Genomic DNA, 18,942 nt, shown 5'->3' on the forward strand with positions numbered 1-18,942 from the left:
ATTATTATCTTCTCTTTTTTGTCGTGTTCTTCATTTTATATTTGCTCTCTCTTTCAAAATGAGTGAGTGATCTACAAAATCTTCAAGAAGGTCTTTTCAAGATCAAGAGTTTGGGAAACAAGATCTGAAATCCAAATAAAGCCTAAACTCATATATGATATTGTTTGCTTCTCTTTTCCTCATCCTCATTGATAATTGCTTCATTTTCTTTAGGTTGGTAGAGAACAAGATCTTGGAATACCTTTTGTCTTGGAAGACAATGTAACCGATAAAGAAACTAAAGCAGAGGATCGAAGGAGGGGTGCATTGATTGGTGCAAAACTGCAAGTGCACAGTATCGTAGTTTTATAATAAAGTGATAAGAAGAGTATCGTCCTCAGAGATTGGTACCTTACTTTTTCCAAATACCAAAATTATACTAATCTCAATTTTATCTAGAGGAATCACTAAGATTTTTGTAGCTGCCAATTAAACTAAGATCAACTCAGAGAGTAATACGCAAATGAAATAAAATTGACGTTCAAAGATCAAATTAATGGGAAAGAAAACTTCTAGGAAATCGATTTCACCTAATTCTTCACTATGTTTTTCTCATCCAGCTAATTTAATTTAATTCTTTTTGTTCATTAGCAAATCTTTAATCCATCCAACAGCCTCTTTCGATAGTCAATTGGAAATTATTCTTGTTCATCAATTCACACAAGAATATGCAAATTAATAAAGCAAGAAAGTAATAAGACCAATAGTTTAATTACTACATAGGTTCATACAAGTATTTCGATCTCTATACTTACCTATGCTGAAATATTCAAGATCTACCCTATGATTCCCTCTTTCGATAGCAAATCACAAGATTAAATATCATCTAATCAATGACCAGTTAATTAGAAGCAATAAACTCAGAATAAATCAGATAAACAAAGAGAGAATTGCCTTAAATTAGCATAGACAATCAAGCATAGTTCGGAAATAGGTTACATCGTTTTCCTAAAATGAATAAAATTTAGCTCATGCTAGAAATGGAATTCAACATAAACTAATTCACCATAATTGTTCTGAGAAGATTGGAAGAAAATAAACGCTGAAAAATACTCCTCGAGCTCACTGTCGAGCGGCCAAGGAAACGATTCAATGCTTTTCTCCCGTCTGTGCTCGTGTATGATTCCAACGTACGTGTAATAATTGGAATTTCCTCTCTAAAAACAAATGAATTGAATCCCTCTAGCCGTCTTTTTCAATCCCAAAAGGTGTTCTCCAGTCAAAAAATACGGCCATAGAGTGAAAAATCTTTTTTATATCGTCTGAAGGCGGAAGACCCTAGATCTGTCAAAATACGATGTTCGCTCGAGCGGGGTGTCGAGCGCACATCGAGCGTTTAACTCTGCCTGATTTCGCTCGAGCGTCCTATCAAGCGCACATCGAGCGTTCGACTCTGTCTGATTTCGCTCGAGCGGCCAATGTCTCCGCTCGAGCGATCTTTGTTTTTCAGCAACTCGCTCGAGCTTCCTGTCGAGCGGCAGTCGAGCGTTTGAATCTGCCTGAATTCGCTCGAACGGCCAAAATCCTCCGCTCGAGCGAACTTGTAAAATCTGCAATACGAAATTTTTGCAAGTCATCAAATACCCCCAAACTTACAACTTTGTTTGTCCTTAAACAAAAAGAAAAGCAAATGATAGTTTAGGCCATATCAACTCGACCCGAAAGAGAAGTAGTATCACTCACCAACCTTTTATAAATTTAGATTTCATCTCTAGTATCTTACTCTTTTAACATCAAAGATAGCAAGAAAATCAATAAAAAATTTTGCAATTTGTCAAGCAAGAGTTAGGCGTTTACTTCAACCTAAAGCTAAGACCTTGAGTGTGTGTGTGATATAGTCAATTTAACCTCAAACCACCTGCAAACTCAGATAAAAGTAGAATAACTAAAATCAGAAGAATTCTCTTAAAACTTAACCTCATAAGTCCAATTTTCAGAAATCCTCTCCACTAATGTAGTCAACACCAAAATCAGAGATTAAAAAGTCTTTAATAAGATTGTAATGATAGGCCACAGGGTAAGGGTTAAGAAAGAACTGGATATAGAAAATCAAAGCAAACTGGAAAAATACTTAGTGAAAAGAACACTAAAAGAGATATCCACATGATTCAAATCATAGCTCTTTCTTGGCAATATGCTCATACTTGTGGCATTATTATTACTGTAATCACTGATACAATACCAACAATTCCCTTAACAAAATCTGAGGTAATTCACATTCCGCTTAGTGACTTCTTTTTCTCTCTCTCTCTCTCTCTCTCTCTCTCTTTTTTTTTTTTTTTTTTTTCAGATACTTCCTTTCTTCTTCTTCTTCTTCTTTGATCAAACAGAGCAAACATAATACGGTTCATCACGAAACAAATTTTCTCTTATAAATGTACTCTCTACCAAAGTATTTTCTCAAACTATCAAAGGTAGATTCATTGTTTTTTAGGATTAGAGCGGGTATGGTTTATGTAGTTCAAAGAACAAATAAAGGCTTATGAAGGCTCAAGGGGGTTGACTATGGAAACACACCATGTAATGATGGCATGATATTAAGGACGGCTGGGAAAGCTTTTTGGTTATGCCAAAGAAATGCCTAGATCATTTCTCTAATATTTGGTCTTAATTAGGATTTCGCCTCAAGGACCCATCAACGAATTCTAGAGCAAAGCAAAATCGAACTTCCCTCTTTCAATTAATTCAACTTCTTCTCTTCATAAGCAAAATGGAATAAGAGAAAAACGACTATGTGCTCAATTATGTTCAAGGTCAAAGATTTAAACCAAAGTACCCACAAAACTCCACTTGACATAAAAGAAATTTTTGAAAATTTTTCTCAAAACGATCTTCAATCACAAATTTTAAAGTCATAAAGAATTCAATCTTACTCCAATGCATGCTTGGTAAGAGAATCAAACAACCCATCAACAACCCAAGACTTAGAAAACAAGAGGATCAAATGACTATAGAAGTTTATATCCCCAAACTCAAACTAAACAATGTCCTCATTGTAATGCAAAAGTAAAAAGGATTGAAGAAATAAAAGGAACTTCCCTGGTTGCATGATGAATCTTCCGAAATTTAAAATTTTTTCAGCTCTTTATTCATACTAAATAAACCTGCATCAAAAACCAATTTATTAAAACTAAATAAATAAAGATAATAAAATAAATGAAAGAATGAAAGAAAGATCTATGGGTTGCCTCCCATAAGCGCTTGTTTTAAAGTCTACAGCCAGACTTTTCAATCATCATCAATTAGGATCTCCAAGAGGAATAAATGCATGTTCCTCTCCATTTGTTCTCCATAGTAGTGCTTCAATCTCTGACCATTAACTCTGAAAATATTCCTTGTCTTGTCCTTCAAATCTACTGCTCCAAAAGAGAAAACCTCATGAATTGTAAAAGGACCTGTCCATCTTGATTTCAACTTTCCTGGAAAGAGTTTGAGTCGTGAATTGAAGAGTAAAACTTGTTGTCCTGGAGCAAACTCTCGCCTAAGAATCTGTTTGTCATGCCACTTCTTCGTCCTTTCTTTATAGATTTTTGCATTTTCATATGCAACATTCCGGAACTCTTCCATCTCATTCAATTGAAGAAGTCGCTTTTCACCTGCTACCTTCAAATCAAAGTTAAACTTTTTTACAGCCCAATAAGCTCTATGCTCCAACTCCACAGGAAGATGACATGCCTTTCCAAACACTAATCGGTATGGAGACATCCCGATAGGTGTTTTAAAGGCTGTACGGTATGCCCACAAAGCATCATCAAGCTTGTTCGCCCAATCCTTTCTATTGGTTTTGACCGTCTTTTCAAGGATGTTCTTGATTTTTCTATTTGAAATTTCAGCTTGGCCATTAGTTTGAGGATGGTAAGTAAGTGCTATCTTGTGCTTTACACCATATTTAGAAAGAAGATTTTCAAACAACTTGTTGCAAAAGTGAATCCCTTCATCACTAATAATAGCTCGTGGAGTGCCAAATCTTGTGAATATATGCTTGTACAGAAATTTGAGCACTACCTTTGCATCATTTGTTGTTGTAGCAATTGCTTCCACCTATTTTGACACATAGTCAACTGCTAATAAGATATAAGCAAAACCAAAAGAAGGAGGAAAAGGCCTCATAAAATCTATTCCCCAAACATCAAACAACTCAACTTCTAAGATACCTTTCAGTGGTAACTCATGACGCCTTGAAATATTTCCCATACGTTGGCACTGGTCATAAGTTTTCACCAAAGTGTAACTATCACGAAAAATAAAAGGCTAAAAGAACCCACTTTGAAGGAGCTTAGCTGTTGTATGGGTGGCTCCAAAGTGTCCTCCATATGATGATGAATGGCAATGATGGAGGATGTCTTGCATCTCTTCTTCCGGCACACATCTTCGAATGATTTGATCTGGACATCTTTTGAACAACAAAGGCTCATCCCAAAGATAATAATTCACATCATGCAAAAACTTCTTGCATTGATGGTAAGTAAGATCAGGTGGTAAACTTTACAAACTAGGTAGTTAACAATATTAGCATACCATGGAAGCCTGATCTCACATGCAAACAACTGCTCATCAGGGAATGCCTCTTGGACCACTGACTCTGGTCTTTCTTCCTCTTGCTCTAACTGAGAGAGATGGTCAGCCATTAAATTCTCACTTCCTTTCTTGTTTCGAATCTCCAAATCAAATTCTTGAAGAAGTAGAATCCAACGAATTAGCCTAGACTTAGCATCCTTCTTGCCAAACAAATAGTGAAGTGCTGCATGATCAGTGAACACTATCACCTTTGTACCAATGAGGTAGGACCGAAATTTGTCACAAGCAAACGCCACAGCAAGCATCTCCTTCTCAGTTGTCGTATAATTCAATTGAGCTTCATTCAATGTTCGGCTTGCATAATAGATAGCTCTAAACAGCTTGTCTCGTCTTTGCCCCAACACTGCTCCAATTGCAAAGTCACTTGCATCGGACATAACTTCAAAAGGTTGACTCCAATCAGGCACAATCACAATTGGTGCTGAAATTAGTTTCTCCTTGAGTGCATTAAAGGCCTGCAAACAATATAAAAAAGATTACATAAAGGTTTAGAGAGTTTAGAAAAATCCTTGATAAATCTTCTATAAAATCCCGCATGTCCCAGAAAACTTCTGATTCCCTTCACATTTTTTGGAGGTGGTAGTTTCTCTATGGTTGCAATTTTGGCTCGATCCACCTCAATTCCTTTAGATGACACTCTATGGCCAAGCACGATCCTTTCTTGAACAATGAAATGACACTTCTCCCAGTTCAGGACTAGATTCTTATCTTCACATCTCTGCAAAACAAGAGCTAAGTTATGCAAACAATGATCAAAAGATGTACCAAAAACTGAAAAATCATCCATGAAAATTTCCATTATATCTTCCACCATATCAGAAAAGATAGCTATCATGCAAAGTTGAAATGTCGCAGGGGCGTTGCACAATCCAAAGGGCATCCTCCTAAAAGCAAACATTCCATAGGGGCATGTGAATGTAGTTTTCTCTTGATTTTCAGGAGCTATAGCAATCTGATTATACCCCGAATAACCATCCAAAAAACAATAGTAGGAGTACCCAACCAATCGATCCAACATTTGATCAATGAATGGAAGTGGAAAATGATCATTCCTTGTTGCTTTATTCAATTTGCGGTAATCCATGCATACACGCCATCCCGTGACCATTCTTGTAGGAATGAACTCATTATTGTCATTTTTCATCACTGTCATTCCACCCTTCTTTGGTACAACTTGCACTGGACTTACCCATGAGCTATCTGAAATAGCATAAATGATTCCAGCATTAAGGAGTTTCAAAATTTGAGCTCTCACTACTTCCTTCATTGCTGGATTTAATCTTCTTTGGTGCTCAATCGTTGGCTTGTAAAGCTCCTCCATTAAAATCTTTTGCATACAAATGGAGGGACTTATTCCTTTTATGTCAGAAATAGTCCATCCCAAGGCCATTCTATGCTCCCTCAATACACGCAGCAACTTTTCCTCTTCTTCGGGTGTGAGTGATGTAGCAACAATCATTGGAAAGGTATCACTATCCCCCAAGAACGCATATCGAAGATGATCAGGTAATTGCTTCAACTCCGGAGTTGTATTTTTCTGCATCTTTTCTTTAGCATTTTCAGATTCAGCCTTTGGTATCACCGGCTCTAGCTTCCCCACTTCATTACTAAGTGATGTAACCTGCTGCAATGCTCCCAAAGCAAAAACATAGTGGAGAAATTCTTCACTAACAAAAGGCAAGTCAGATTCAAAAATAGCAGAATTATTAAAATCAAAAGCATGAGATGAAGTGATGATACAGTGTTCTAGGTGATTGGATGGTATATCTTCTTGAAAGGCCTCTTCTACACATTGCTTAATGACATCTACCCGAAAGCAAGTATTTGGGTCTTCTGGAAATTTCATGGCTTGGTAGATGTTGAACATAACTTCTTCCTTATTAACTCGCAATGTCAATTCACCCTTTTGAACATCAATCAAAGCCCTTCCCGTAGCCAAGAATGGCCGGCCAAGAATTAGTGGGACTTCTTCATCTTCTTCCATGTCCAACACCACAAAATCAGCAGGAAAAATAAATTTATCCACCTTTACCAATACGTCTTCTATGATTCCACGTGGATACTTGATGGATCCGCTAGTTTCAAGGAAATTGTTGTGTGCTTCATCTCTCCAAGTCCTAATTTCCTACATATAGAAAGTGGCATAAGATTAATGCTAGCACCAAGATCACATAAAACCCTATCAAAAAATGGATTCCCAATAGTGCAAGGCAAAGTGAAACTCCCAAGATCTTTTAATTTTTGAGGCAATTTCTTTTGAAGAATGGCACTGCATTCTTCAGAAAGTTTCACTGTTTCAAACTCCTTCAATCTTCTCTTCTTGGAAATGATGTCATTTAGGAATTTGACATAGTTTGACATTTGTTCCAAGGCATTTGCAAAAGGAATATTTATGTGAATTTTCTTAAAAATATCCAAAAACTTAGAAAATTGCTTATCTAATTTTTGCTTTTAAAAACGCTGAGGGTAAGGAAGTGGAGGAGCGAGAATAGGAGGATTGTCAGGAAATGAAATTGCTGGAGGCAAATCAGTTTCATTGACAATCTCCTCTTCTTCTACTTGATCTTTGCTTTGGCCATTGTTCGCAGCGGTAGGGGTGGACTTGCTCTCCTTTAATGGTGACATCTCAATTTCTTTTCCACTCCTAAGTGTGATAGTCTTGCATTGTTCCTTTGGATTCACTTCAGTGTTACTAGGAAAAGCTCCTCTTTGTTGGGCATTGATGGTCGTGGCTAGTTGTCCAATTTGCACTTCAAGATTCTTCATAGTGGCTCCCATGTTGCTACAATGAGTCTCAATGTTGTCCAACCGTGAATCAGTCTTTTTAAACCTTGCATTGGTCTCCTGAACAAAGGAAACCATGGCATCCTCAAGTGACATCTTCTTCTCGCTTGGTTGGCTATCAAATCCTGGAGGATGTTGAGGTTGCAACACATTCTTTGTATTTCCATATGACAAATTCTCATGATTTCTAAGCCCTGGATGATAGTAATTTGGCATAGGATTACCACGATAGTTGTAGTTTCGATTGTTGATGTATTGAACTTGTTCTTGACTCTCTTCATTACTTGGAACTGTCATACTTGTAGATGCAACATATTCTGTATTTTGTGGTATCCTTTGTGTTGTCAAGGCTGAAATATGATGAGATAGAGTAGCTACTTGAGCTGAAAGGGCTGCTATCGGCTCCAAGTCATGAATTCCAGCAATCTTCTTAGCCAAAGTCCTCTCAGTTGGCCATTGACAGTTGTTTGAGGCCATTTCTTCCAAAAGGGCAGTCGGACCCTCAGCTGTCTTTGACATCAAAGTGCCACCAGAAGCAGCATCAACTATAGTTCGAGTTTGCCCATTTAACCTATTATAGAACATCTGAACTTGCAACCAATCTGACAATCCATGTTGTGGGCAACGTCGAACCAAGTCTTTATACCTCTCCCACACTTCATAGAGTGACTCAAAATCATTTTGCTTGAACTGGCCAATCTCACTCCTGAGTTGGGCTGTTTTGTAGGAGGAAAGAATTTAGCAAGAAACCTCTCAGCCATGTCCTGCTAACTAATTATGCTTCTCGGTTGTAGAGATTGTAGCCAACCTCTAGCCTTGTCCCTCAAAGAAAAAGGAAACAATCTCAGTCTAATGGTGTCTTCAGGAACACCATTGATCTTCACTGTGTCGCAAATCTCCAAGAACATTGCCAAATGAATATTGGGTTTATCCAGTGGCGATCCACTGAATTGAGCCTGCTGCACCATGCTCATCAAAGCTGGTTTGAGTTCAAAGTTGTTGGCATTAATTGTCTGGCTCATTATGCTCGAGTAATTTTCATTCACAACTGGTCGTACATAATCCTTCAAGGTGCGTGGTAGTGCCCCACGTTCTTCTTCAGCCATGGCTAGTATCTTATTTCTTCTTAGTGATCTAAGAGTTCTTTCAATCTCCAGATCAACAGGAATAATATCACGAGATCTAGCACGGCGCATCCAACATAAAAAACGCACCTGTAGAACAAATTAAAATAAAATTCTAAATTAAAACCAAGACTACTTTGTATCGATATTGACAAAAAGAATAAGAATAAACCAATCCCCGGCAACGGCGCCAAAAACTTGATCGGTGCAAAACTGCAAATGCACAGTATCGTAGTTTTATAATAAAGTGATAAAAAGAGTATCGTCCTCAGGGATTGGTACCTTATTTTTGCCAAATACCAAAATTATACTAATCTCAATTTTATTTAGAGGAATCACTAAGATTTTTGTAGCTGCCAATTAAACTAAGATCAACTTAGAGAGTAATACGCAAATGAAATAAAACTGACGTTCGAAGATCAAATTAATGGGAAAGAAAACTTCTAGGAAATCAATTTCACCTAATTCTTCACTATGCTTTTCTCATCCAGCTAATTTAATTTAATTCTTTTTGTTCATTAGCAAATCTCTAATCCATCCAACAGCCTCTTTCGATAGTCAATTGAAAATTATTCTTGTTCATCAATTCACACAAGAATATGCAAATTAATAAAGCAAGAAAGCAATAAGACCAATGATTTAATTACTACATAGGTTCATACAAGTCTTTCGATCTCTATACTTACCTATGCTGAAATATTCAAGATCTACCTTATGATTCCCTCTTTCAATATCAAATCACAAGATTAAATATCATCTAATCAATGGCCAGTTAATTAGAAGCAATAAACTCAGAATAAATCAGATAAACAAAGAGAGAATTGCATTAAATTAGCATAGACAATCAAGTATAGTTCAGAAATAGGTTACATTGTTTTCCTAGAATGAATAAAATTTAGCTCATGCTAGAAATGGAATTCAACATAAACTAATTCACCATAATTGTTCCGAGAAGATTGGAAGAAAATAAACGCTGAAAAATACTCCTCGAGCTCACTGTCGAGCGGCCAAGGAAACGATTCAATGCTTTTCTCCCGTCTGTGCTCGTGTATGATTCCAATGTACGTGCAATAATTGGAATTTCCTCTCTAAAAACAAATGAATTGAATCCCTCTAGCTGTCTTTTTCAGTCCCAAAAGGTGTTCTCCAGTCAAAAAGTACGGCCATAGAGTAAAAAATCTCTTTTATATCGTTTGACGGCGGAAGACCCTAGATCTGTCAAAATACGATGTTCGCTTGAGCAGGGTGTTGAGCGCACATCGAGCGTTCAACTTTGCTTGATTTTGCTCGAGCTGCCAATGTCTCTGCTCGAGCGATCTTTGTTTTTCAGCAACCCGCTCGAGCTCCCTGTCGAGCGGTAGTCGAGCGTTTGAATCTGCCTGAATTCGCTCGAACGGAGGCTTTGGCCGCCGCTCGAGCGAACTTGTAAAATCTGCAATACGAAATTTTTACAAGTCATCATGCACCCACTCTGCTTGAAGTTCCATTGCCAAAGCAGATCAACACAAGTTCTTTCCTGTGAAAAGACAAGGACCAACCCTTTCAAACTTTTGTATCACCACGATCAAACACAGAGTTCTCTAAGACCACAAGGCATGTGGGGTCATCATCAACAACCAACACATGTAGCCTCACAAAATCTAGTCTGGAACGACATCATTGACTTTCCAAGCTCCACTTGGCCAGAAATGAATTTGGATCATTTCTCAAAATAAAAACAAAATACCTAAATGATAAATCCTAGAAAACAAAAGCAGGGAGAAAGGAAGAAACATATGGGTTCTGAACGAAAACAAAAATCGGTGAATAATCTGATTCCGAGCTGTTTTCTGGAACAGTTATGGAATATTCAGAATTCCAATCCAATTCTTTTTAGGTCGAGTCGGGTTGAAGTTTTCAGTGGAAATTGGTTGCCGGCTATTTTGTTCACCCCTACCTAGGAACATGTTTGGATAATGAAATGAAATGAGAATTTTATGAATATTAATAAAATGGTTTGTGAATAATAGTGAAATAATTTTAGTCAAGATGTTTTATTGGGTTTTAAAAAATGAGAAAAAAAGTTAAATAAAAATATTAAAAAATATTTGAATATAATTTTTTAATATAATTTTTATTTTAAAATTTGAAAAAAAAATATTGTTTTTCGTATTTTGTTTGAAAGTTTGAAAAAATTGTTATAATTGGTAATAAGTAGATGAAAAAGTTAAAAATTTAGAATTAAAAAGTATTTTATATTTGAGTGATATTTGAAAAAAAAATCTTGAAAAATTTAAAAACCTCATGTAAGTGCCAAGGTTTTAGGTGTTTCCATGCATGCATGACCAATTCTGTAAAACACTTATTTCCATATGGTTTCTTTCCTTTTTCCCTCTCTCTCTCTCTCTCTCTCTCTCTCTCTCTCTCTCTCTCTCTCTAATGTTTTGTGTTTTTATCTTTTTCTATGAAAAAGCGGATCATAGAAAATTCATAGAGAACAACGGCAGACGGCAGTGTGAGGCAAGGAAAAAGGGATTTAAATCCGTTAAGAGATCCTTCCCAAATTTTATAGCTTAGAGTGAATAAAAAAAAAACTCGTAAAAAATCTCTTTTCGCAAGACAAGGGCAGTCCACAGTTTGTGCAGCAGTTGAGATGAAGAAAAGGACAGAATATCAGCATCCAATCAATTGCAATGAAATCATTTCGGCCTCAACAGTGAGTTCCTGTTACAAACCATCCCCAGAACCTTTAAACTCCCTTAAAAGCTTATGCACAAACATATAATAATGTGAGTTCAAAGATATCGAACTGTTTTGACTTCATACCCTATTTTGACTTCTCCTACAAGATTTTTAAACAATTATTGGGTTTCAATCAAGGAATTTTATATGAAAACCAACCACTTTTGAACAAAACTTATTATTGTTATTGTTCATGCATTTCCAGTCAAAGGAGAACACCATCAACATGGTCGGATAATTATCTCCTTTCTTGTCTGCTGTTTGTACTCCTCCTATAAAATAAGAAATTGTAGTCAATCTCAGCCGGGTCTCAAAGGACCAGGAATACTCTGATAATTAATGTCTCTCCAATTAAGATGCCTTCCAAGTGTAGAAGGTGTACAGATGTTGTTTAATGAGAGTCCTAAAGTCGATTTCATAGAGATTAAGACAATTTCATGAACTAGAACTACATCCTAATGAAAAAAGGAAGGGATAGGAATTAAGTATTTGCTCCCCTTAGTCACCGAGCAGTGGCCAAGGAGAATTGCTCAAATAGTGATGTGGATAGACAGAGAAAAGTAATGCTGAGAAAATAGGTTCTTGAATATGCTTTCTTTGAAACTCTGCTAGATGTATAAGGGATGTTTGATGGCTCTGAAGAGAATGCAGATTAAATCAATGGAAACAAATGCAATGAACAAAATGCTTTCGGTAAAGGTTTGGAAAGGAACTACCCAAGTCTTAGGTCACTCTCTCACAATAGTTGTTCCAAGGCGTTTCTTACAATCCATAGTCTCCTTCAAATTTGATACCAATTAAAGATAAAACATTTGGATAATGTATATGAAACGTGCACAAGCAAAACAGTGTCTGAATAACCTCAGTAAATTCCATTTCAAGCTAATGTTCAATATGCAACTTAGGAATAAAGTTCTACACTCCTCAAGCGTGCTTTGTATTTTGAATCAACAAAGAATCAAAAGGAACCAAGAAACCATAACCTTGGCATCAAACAGGGATGATAGAATCTTAAAGAGGTATGAATTTAAACCCAACAAAAATTGGAAACCCCCATTGGAATCCTACTGTTTGAAAGCTTCCCTTGACTTAGGTTAGGAAATTACTTACTCATAAAATATGAAAACAATACACTTTTTTATCAAGACCAACAACATTTTCAATAATCACAGAAAAGATAAACCCTAAAATAGAAAGAAAGTGCACAAAAAACCACCTCTGGTTTCTAGATTTCCCAAGAATCTCCCACTGCGCGATTTGTCATGTTACCACCCAAATAATTAATCTGCACCGTCCATTTAATCCAACCACTAGTAATTGTCATCACGTGTTCCTTTCAGAAGTCTAATTCCAGCATATTCAATTCATGTTACTTTTTAGTCTACTTTTGACCGAGTCTTTAGCTTAGGTTGTTATTTTATATTATGGGGTTAGTGGTGTCCAGTTGTACGTAGTGGGTAAACATGATGGTAGTGGGTCTAGATTTATTTGTTGGTTAGTTATTATTTGAGTTGTATTTAAAGTCTTGTTATCTAATTAATGATCATCAAAATTCCATTTGGCTTATTATTGTATATTTGGAGGCACTGGTCCCTTGAAGTACCAGATTTCTTTATTTATATTTGAGAGTCCGTAACAGTGGCATTTAGAGCCAGGTCGGTTCCATGGCAGAAGGGACCCTACTTTCACAACTTTCTAAAGTTGTTACACAGTTGAAAAATGAAAATACAGAAATGAAGGATGCCCAGACTCGACAACAGACTTTGTTGGAAGAGCTTGTCAAGCAGGTAGGCAATCTTGTCAACAATTACACAACCCTTTCCCATACCATAGCCACCACACCCCACAAACAGTTCCACCCTCACCATTCCAACCCAGGTAGCAGCCAAAATCCTGAAATATCCAATACCCATTTTAACCCAGTTTTTGAACACCAAGGTGGGATCCACAGCAGAACCATGAGACTTAATTTCTCCAAGTTTGATGGATCTGGTCCCAACGGTTAGGTTTTTAGAGCCCAATAATTTTTTGACTACCACAAGACACCTGATACATAGAAAATTCAGCTAGCTTCCTTCCATATGGAAGGTAAGGCCCTTACTTGGTACTAGTGGTTATTGACTTCCCATCCAATCACTACTTGGCCTGAGCTTGTAGAGGCATTATAAGTCCGATTCGCACCCACACCTTTTGATGATCCAGTAGCAGATTTTACAAAGTTGAGACAAACATCTACTGTGGAGGAGTACCAAACTAATTTTGAGGTACTATCCAATTGTATCTCGGGACTTCCGGAGGAGTTTCGAATTAGCACCTTTCTTAGTGGGTTACGTGATGATATTCGGATCATGGCCACTATGTTTAGACCAACTACCCTCCCTACAGCTTTTGGTCTAGCTCGACTATATGAAGAAGAAGTATGGCGCAGGTTCAAAAATCAGAAAAATTCCAGGTCATTCCAGCCAGTTCAAATCAACCAAATTCCCCCTAAAAACAACTTTCCTAGACTTCCAGCACCTAACCCCACTAGACTATTGGGACCCCCACCTCCTCATTACCCCCCACAACCAAAGAAGGACCAAACACATAAAGCCAACCTCCCTATACAATGTATTGCCTTTGCACAGATGAAGGAAAGAAGGGATCATGGTCTTTGTTACTACTATGATGACAAATGGGCTTTGGGACACCGGTGTAAAACTCCCAAGCTATTCCTTTTGGAAGGATTAGAGGCTAAAACTGAGGAGGACATTTTTGAAGATGTTTGTGAAGAACCTACAATGAGAGAAGAGCAAAACATAGATGAGGAAGGAGCATTACTTGGTATATCACTACATGCAATTTCAGGCACTCCTACTCCTCGAACCATGCGACTATGGGGTGTATTAAAACACAAATCTGTGGTTATTTTAATTGACTCCGGGAGTACTCATAGCTTCATCGACCCTAGCATGGCCAAGAAAACCAATCTAGGTGTTAGAAGAAGCAACAACCTTACTGTGATGGTAGCTAATGGGGATCGGTTACCTTGCATGGGCTGTTGTGACATAGTTCCATTTCATCTTCAAGGTAACTACCTTTTTGCTAATTTATATTTGTTGCCCTTAGTGGGATGTGATTTGGTTCTTGGGCTGGATTGGCTTTCCCACCTAGGTCCCATTCTTTGGGATTTCTCTCGGCTTACGATGAAATTTACTTGGTGCGGAAAAAGGATGCAGCTGCAAGGGCTAAGATTTAACTATGGAAGATGCAGAAAATTTTTGCATGCAGACAAAGGGGGCCCACAAAGGATTAGTACTGCAATTAATGGAAGTTTCAAATGAGGACTCATCAACTACTGTTCCTGAGAAGATACAACCACTATTAAAGCAATTTCACTCTGTTTTTCAAGAGCCAAAAGGGCTCCCCCCATGCCGAAGTCATGATCACAAGATTCCTCTCATGGATGGCACTAAACCAATCAGCATTCGGCCCTACCACTATCCTTACTATCAAAAGGAAGAAATTGAGAGAATAGTTGACGAGCTGCTGAAAAATGGAGTCATACGACCTAGCCAAAGCCCTTATTCTTCCCCCGTGTTATTGGTGCGTAAAGCGGATGGCAGTTGGCGAATGTGTGTTGACTATCGGGCTCTCAATCAAGCCACTATTAAAGATAAGTATCCAATTCCTATCATTGATGAACTCTTAGATGAATTGGGAGGGGCCTCAATATTTTATAAGCTTGATTTAAGATTGGGGTACCATCAAATTCGTGTAAAACCTCATGATATCCCAAAAACAGCCTTCCAAACCCACCAAGGCCACTATGAATTTTTAGTAATGCCTTTTGGTCTTACTAATGCCCCATCCACTTTCCAAGGGCTTATGAATGATATTTTTCGCCCTTATTTACGAAAATTCTTTCTTGTATTTTTTGATAATATTTTAATCTTTAGTAAGTGCTGGGATGACCATATTTTACATCTGGAAACTGTACTGAAGCTACTCCAACAGCACCAATTGTATGCAAAGATGTCAAAATGTAGGTTTGGATGTTCGGAAATAGAATACTTGGGACATATCATCTCCTCAAATGGGGTCCAAGCAGATCCCAACAAGATTTCTAGTATGCTGCAGTGGCCCATACCTACTTCACTTAATCTAAGAGGTTTTTTGGGCCTTACGGGTTACTACCGCAAATTCATTAAAAATTACGGAAGCATAGCAGCCCCCCTTACTACACTACTTCGGAATGATGCTTTTCAATGGAATCCAAAGGCCATGGATGCCTTCCACCAACTTAAAAAGGTTATGACTACTTCCCCGGTGTTGGGACTCCCAAATTTTTCAATAACATTCATTATTGAATGTGATGTGTCAGGAGACGACATTAGCGCGGTACTAATGCAAGAGGGAAGGCCTTTGGCCTATTTAAGTCAGGGCCTCAAGGGAAAGAACCTACATTTATCTACCTATGAAAAGGAGCTCCTTGCTCTTGTCATGGCGGTAAGAAAATGGAGGGCCTATTTATTGGGGCAGAAGTTTAAGATTCGTACAGACCAATAGGCACTTAAATATTTGGTCGAGCAGCGAACTGGTACCCCAATGCAGGAGAAATGGATCTCAAAGCTGATAGGCTATGAGTTTACAGTAGAATACAAAGCTGGACGTGAGAACAAAGCTGCAGATGCCTTGTCCAGGATGGGAAATGTGGAGCAAACAGTCTATGCAGTAACTCTCACACAGTTGGAGACACCTTGGATTGACAGAGTACAGAAGTCTTACCCAATAGATGAGCTTCTTCAAAGACTTCTTAGGCAGCTCCAGGATGGCACTCTCTCAGATCATAAGTTCCAACTATGGTAAGGCATAGTACTTTACAAAGGCAGAATCCACCTAGGCACTAGTCGAGAGCTTCAACAGTTGGCCCTACAAGAGATGCACAATCACCCATTAGCAGGACATTCAGGATATCACAAAACCTTAGCTCGGGTCAGAAAGAATTTTTACTGGCCTGGATTAAAGGTTGCAGTCAGGCATCATGTACGAGAATGTCAGATCTGCCAGCAAAGCAAAAGTGAACATAGCCACCCCGCAGGACTACTCCAGCCTCTACCCATTCCCGAAAGACCATAGACTGACATTAGCATGGATTTCATTGAAGGTTTGCCTCAATCCCATAACAAAAATATCATCATGGTGGTGGTCGACCATTTGACTAAGTACGCTCACTTTGTTGCACTTAGCCATCCCTATACTGCCACTACTATTGCTGGACTATTTCTTGACAATATCTTCAGATTACATGGTATCCCTAAATCTATTGTAAGTGATCGAGATCCCGTTTTTATCTCTCATTTTTGGAAAGAGCTCTTCCGGTTACAACAGACTCAACTCAATACTAGCACTACCTACCATCCGCAAACGGATGGCCAAATAGAGATAGTCAATCAGTGCCTAGAGGGGTACCTTCGTAGATTCACTGGGGAGAAACCCAAGGCATGGAGCAGATGGCTTCCTCTTGCTGAATATTGGTATAATACCAATGAGCACGCATCAACCAAAACGACACCATTTGAAGTTGTCTACGGCTACCAGCCTCCTCGTCTACTTCAATACACCCCAGGAACGACGAAGGTTCAAGCTGTTGATGATGTGTTGAAGGACAGGGAAGCCACTCTCAGAATCTTGAAGGACAACCTAGGGGAAGCACAAGAAAGGATGAAGAAATTTGCAGATTTAAATCGGACAAAAAGGAAATTTACAAAAGGCGATTGGGTGTATCTACGGTTAAAACCATACCGTCAACTCTCAACTGTTGCCCGGAGGAACCAGAAACTTGCTCCCCGCTACTATGGACCCTTCGTGATTGAAGAAAAAGTTGGAAATGTTGCCTATCGCTTGAGACTACCACCAGAATCAAAGATCCACCCTGTTTTCCATGTTTCTTCCCTAAAGAAAAAATTGGGATCCTCTTCTACCTTACAGCCAAAGCTCCCAGCAGTCAACGTGCATGGATCTCTCTTCCCAGAACTAGAAAAGATACTAGATCGTAGACTTAAGTGACAAGGACGACGAGCTACCACGGAAATTTTGGTGAAATGGACTGATATGAGCGACGATGAGGCAACCTGGGAGAACGTTAGGGATGTCTGCAACAAATTTGGGGCCCTTGGGGACAAGGTCCTCGAAGAGGGGGAGTTTGTCATGTTACCACCCAAATAATTAATCTGCACTGTCCATTTAATCCAACCACTAGTAATTGTCATCACTTGTTCCTTTTAGAAGTCTAAGTCCAGCATATTCAATTCATGTTACTTTTTAGTCTACTTTTGACTGAGTCTTTAGCTTAGGTTGTTATTTTATATTATGGGGTTAGTGGTGTCCAGTTGTACGTAGTGGGTAAACATGATGGTAGTGAGTCTAGATTTATTTGTTGGTTAGTTATTATTTGAGTTGTATCTAAAGTCTTGTTATCTGATTAATGATCATCAGAATTCCATTTGGCTTATTATCGTATATTTGGAGTCACTGGTCCCTTGAAATACCAGATTTCTTTAATTATATTTGAGAGTTCGTAACACAATCCCCCCTTTCAATGTGATTTTTTCCTCATCTATATAGGCCCTCTGATGCATGTTCTGCTCCACTCCTATAGGCTCCATCAGTAACAAACTTTGATTCCCTTGCTAGTTCATGTTTTCCCTTCCCTCCTAAGGCTCTGAAGTGTCGGCTGAGTGGTGAAGAGATGGCATACTTAGTTGCTTCTAGGTTTTTTTCTCCTTCAGCCCCTGTGATTACCACCTTGCCCCTTCAGTTCCTCTTTTGTTTTGTACATACCCTGCAGTTAGATGAAAAATAATTAGTATTTATTACTCTAATGGAAACGTTGGGTCTTTATGCCCAGAATTTACTTTGGATTAACTTGGGACTCACTATTAGAATTCAATGTATAATTAAGTGCTTAAATCTCATTTAAGAAAATAGATAACTCACCTAAGCCACTTAATTATACATTTTTTAGACTTAATCAATTAACTTAGTCACTCTTTGCTTCAACTCTAGTGAACTTGAAGAGAGGGTAAGAGTATTTTCTTCACTCTTTCGGTCTCCTTTCCATATTACAAAAGTGTCCTTTTATATAACTTACAGAAATTCTAAATTTTATTTGCTAATAACTTATAGAATATTACCTTGTAGTCAGGGGAGAACTAGGTCGTAGGTTGGAACAAGGAAAATTTGAAGTCAATGAAATCATGTTTTATGTAAAAGAATTTAATCAATACTCCTTTCGATAGTGAGAGTGTTTCGTCACATATCATCATTATAATTTTTTTAAATTTTCACACAAAATATAATAAATAATTCAACTTTTTTAAATTACGAAATAATAATAATATTAAAAAATTATAATAACATTTTATTCAACTTTCATCTAAAACTATCTTATCTCATATCACTATTCGAACTGAATTTAAAGGTTCGTTTAAACATAAGTATCTTATGGTGATTGCTATTTCACCATCAACCTTTTACAGATTATATCACTAACAACTTGTACAAACTGTTTTTTTTTTTTTGATATATTTTGGGAAGGGGGGTTTTGAACTCTAGACCTCCATTTTGGAGGCTGTGGGTAATGTCAACCCGTACAAACATGCCCATTCATTAAAAATGAATTTTAAATTTACAAAATTACACTTTATTTAATATA

General features: G+C 37.8%; 1 non-coding gene across 1 annotated transcript; it reads left to right on the forward strand.

The window, feature by feature from the left end:
• The first annotated feature begins 8,008 nt into the window (after positions 1-8,008).
• Positions 8,009-8,115, forward strand: LOC122317599. The gene has a single exon (XR_006244527.1). It is a non-coding gene; the product is annotated as a small nucleolar RNA R71 (small nucleolar RNA).
• Positions 8,116-18,942: the final 10,827 nt, after the last annotated feature.

The sequence above is a fragment of the Carya illinoinensis genome, chromosome 7 (genome assembly GCF_018687715.1).
Source record: "Carya illinoinensis cultivar Pawnee chromosome 7, C.illinoinensisPawnee_v1, whole genome shotgun sequence".
Classification (NCBI taxonomy): Eukaryota; Viridiplantae; Streptophyta; class Magnoliopsida; order Fagales; family Juglandaceae; genus Carya; species Carya illinoinensis.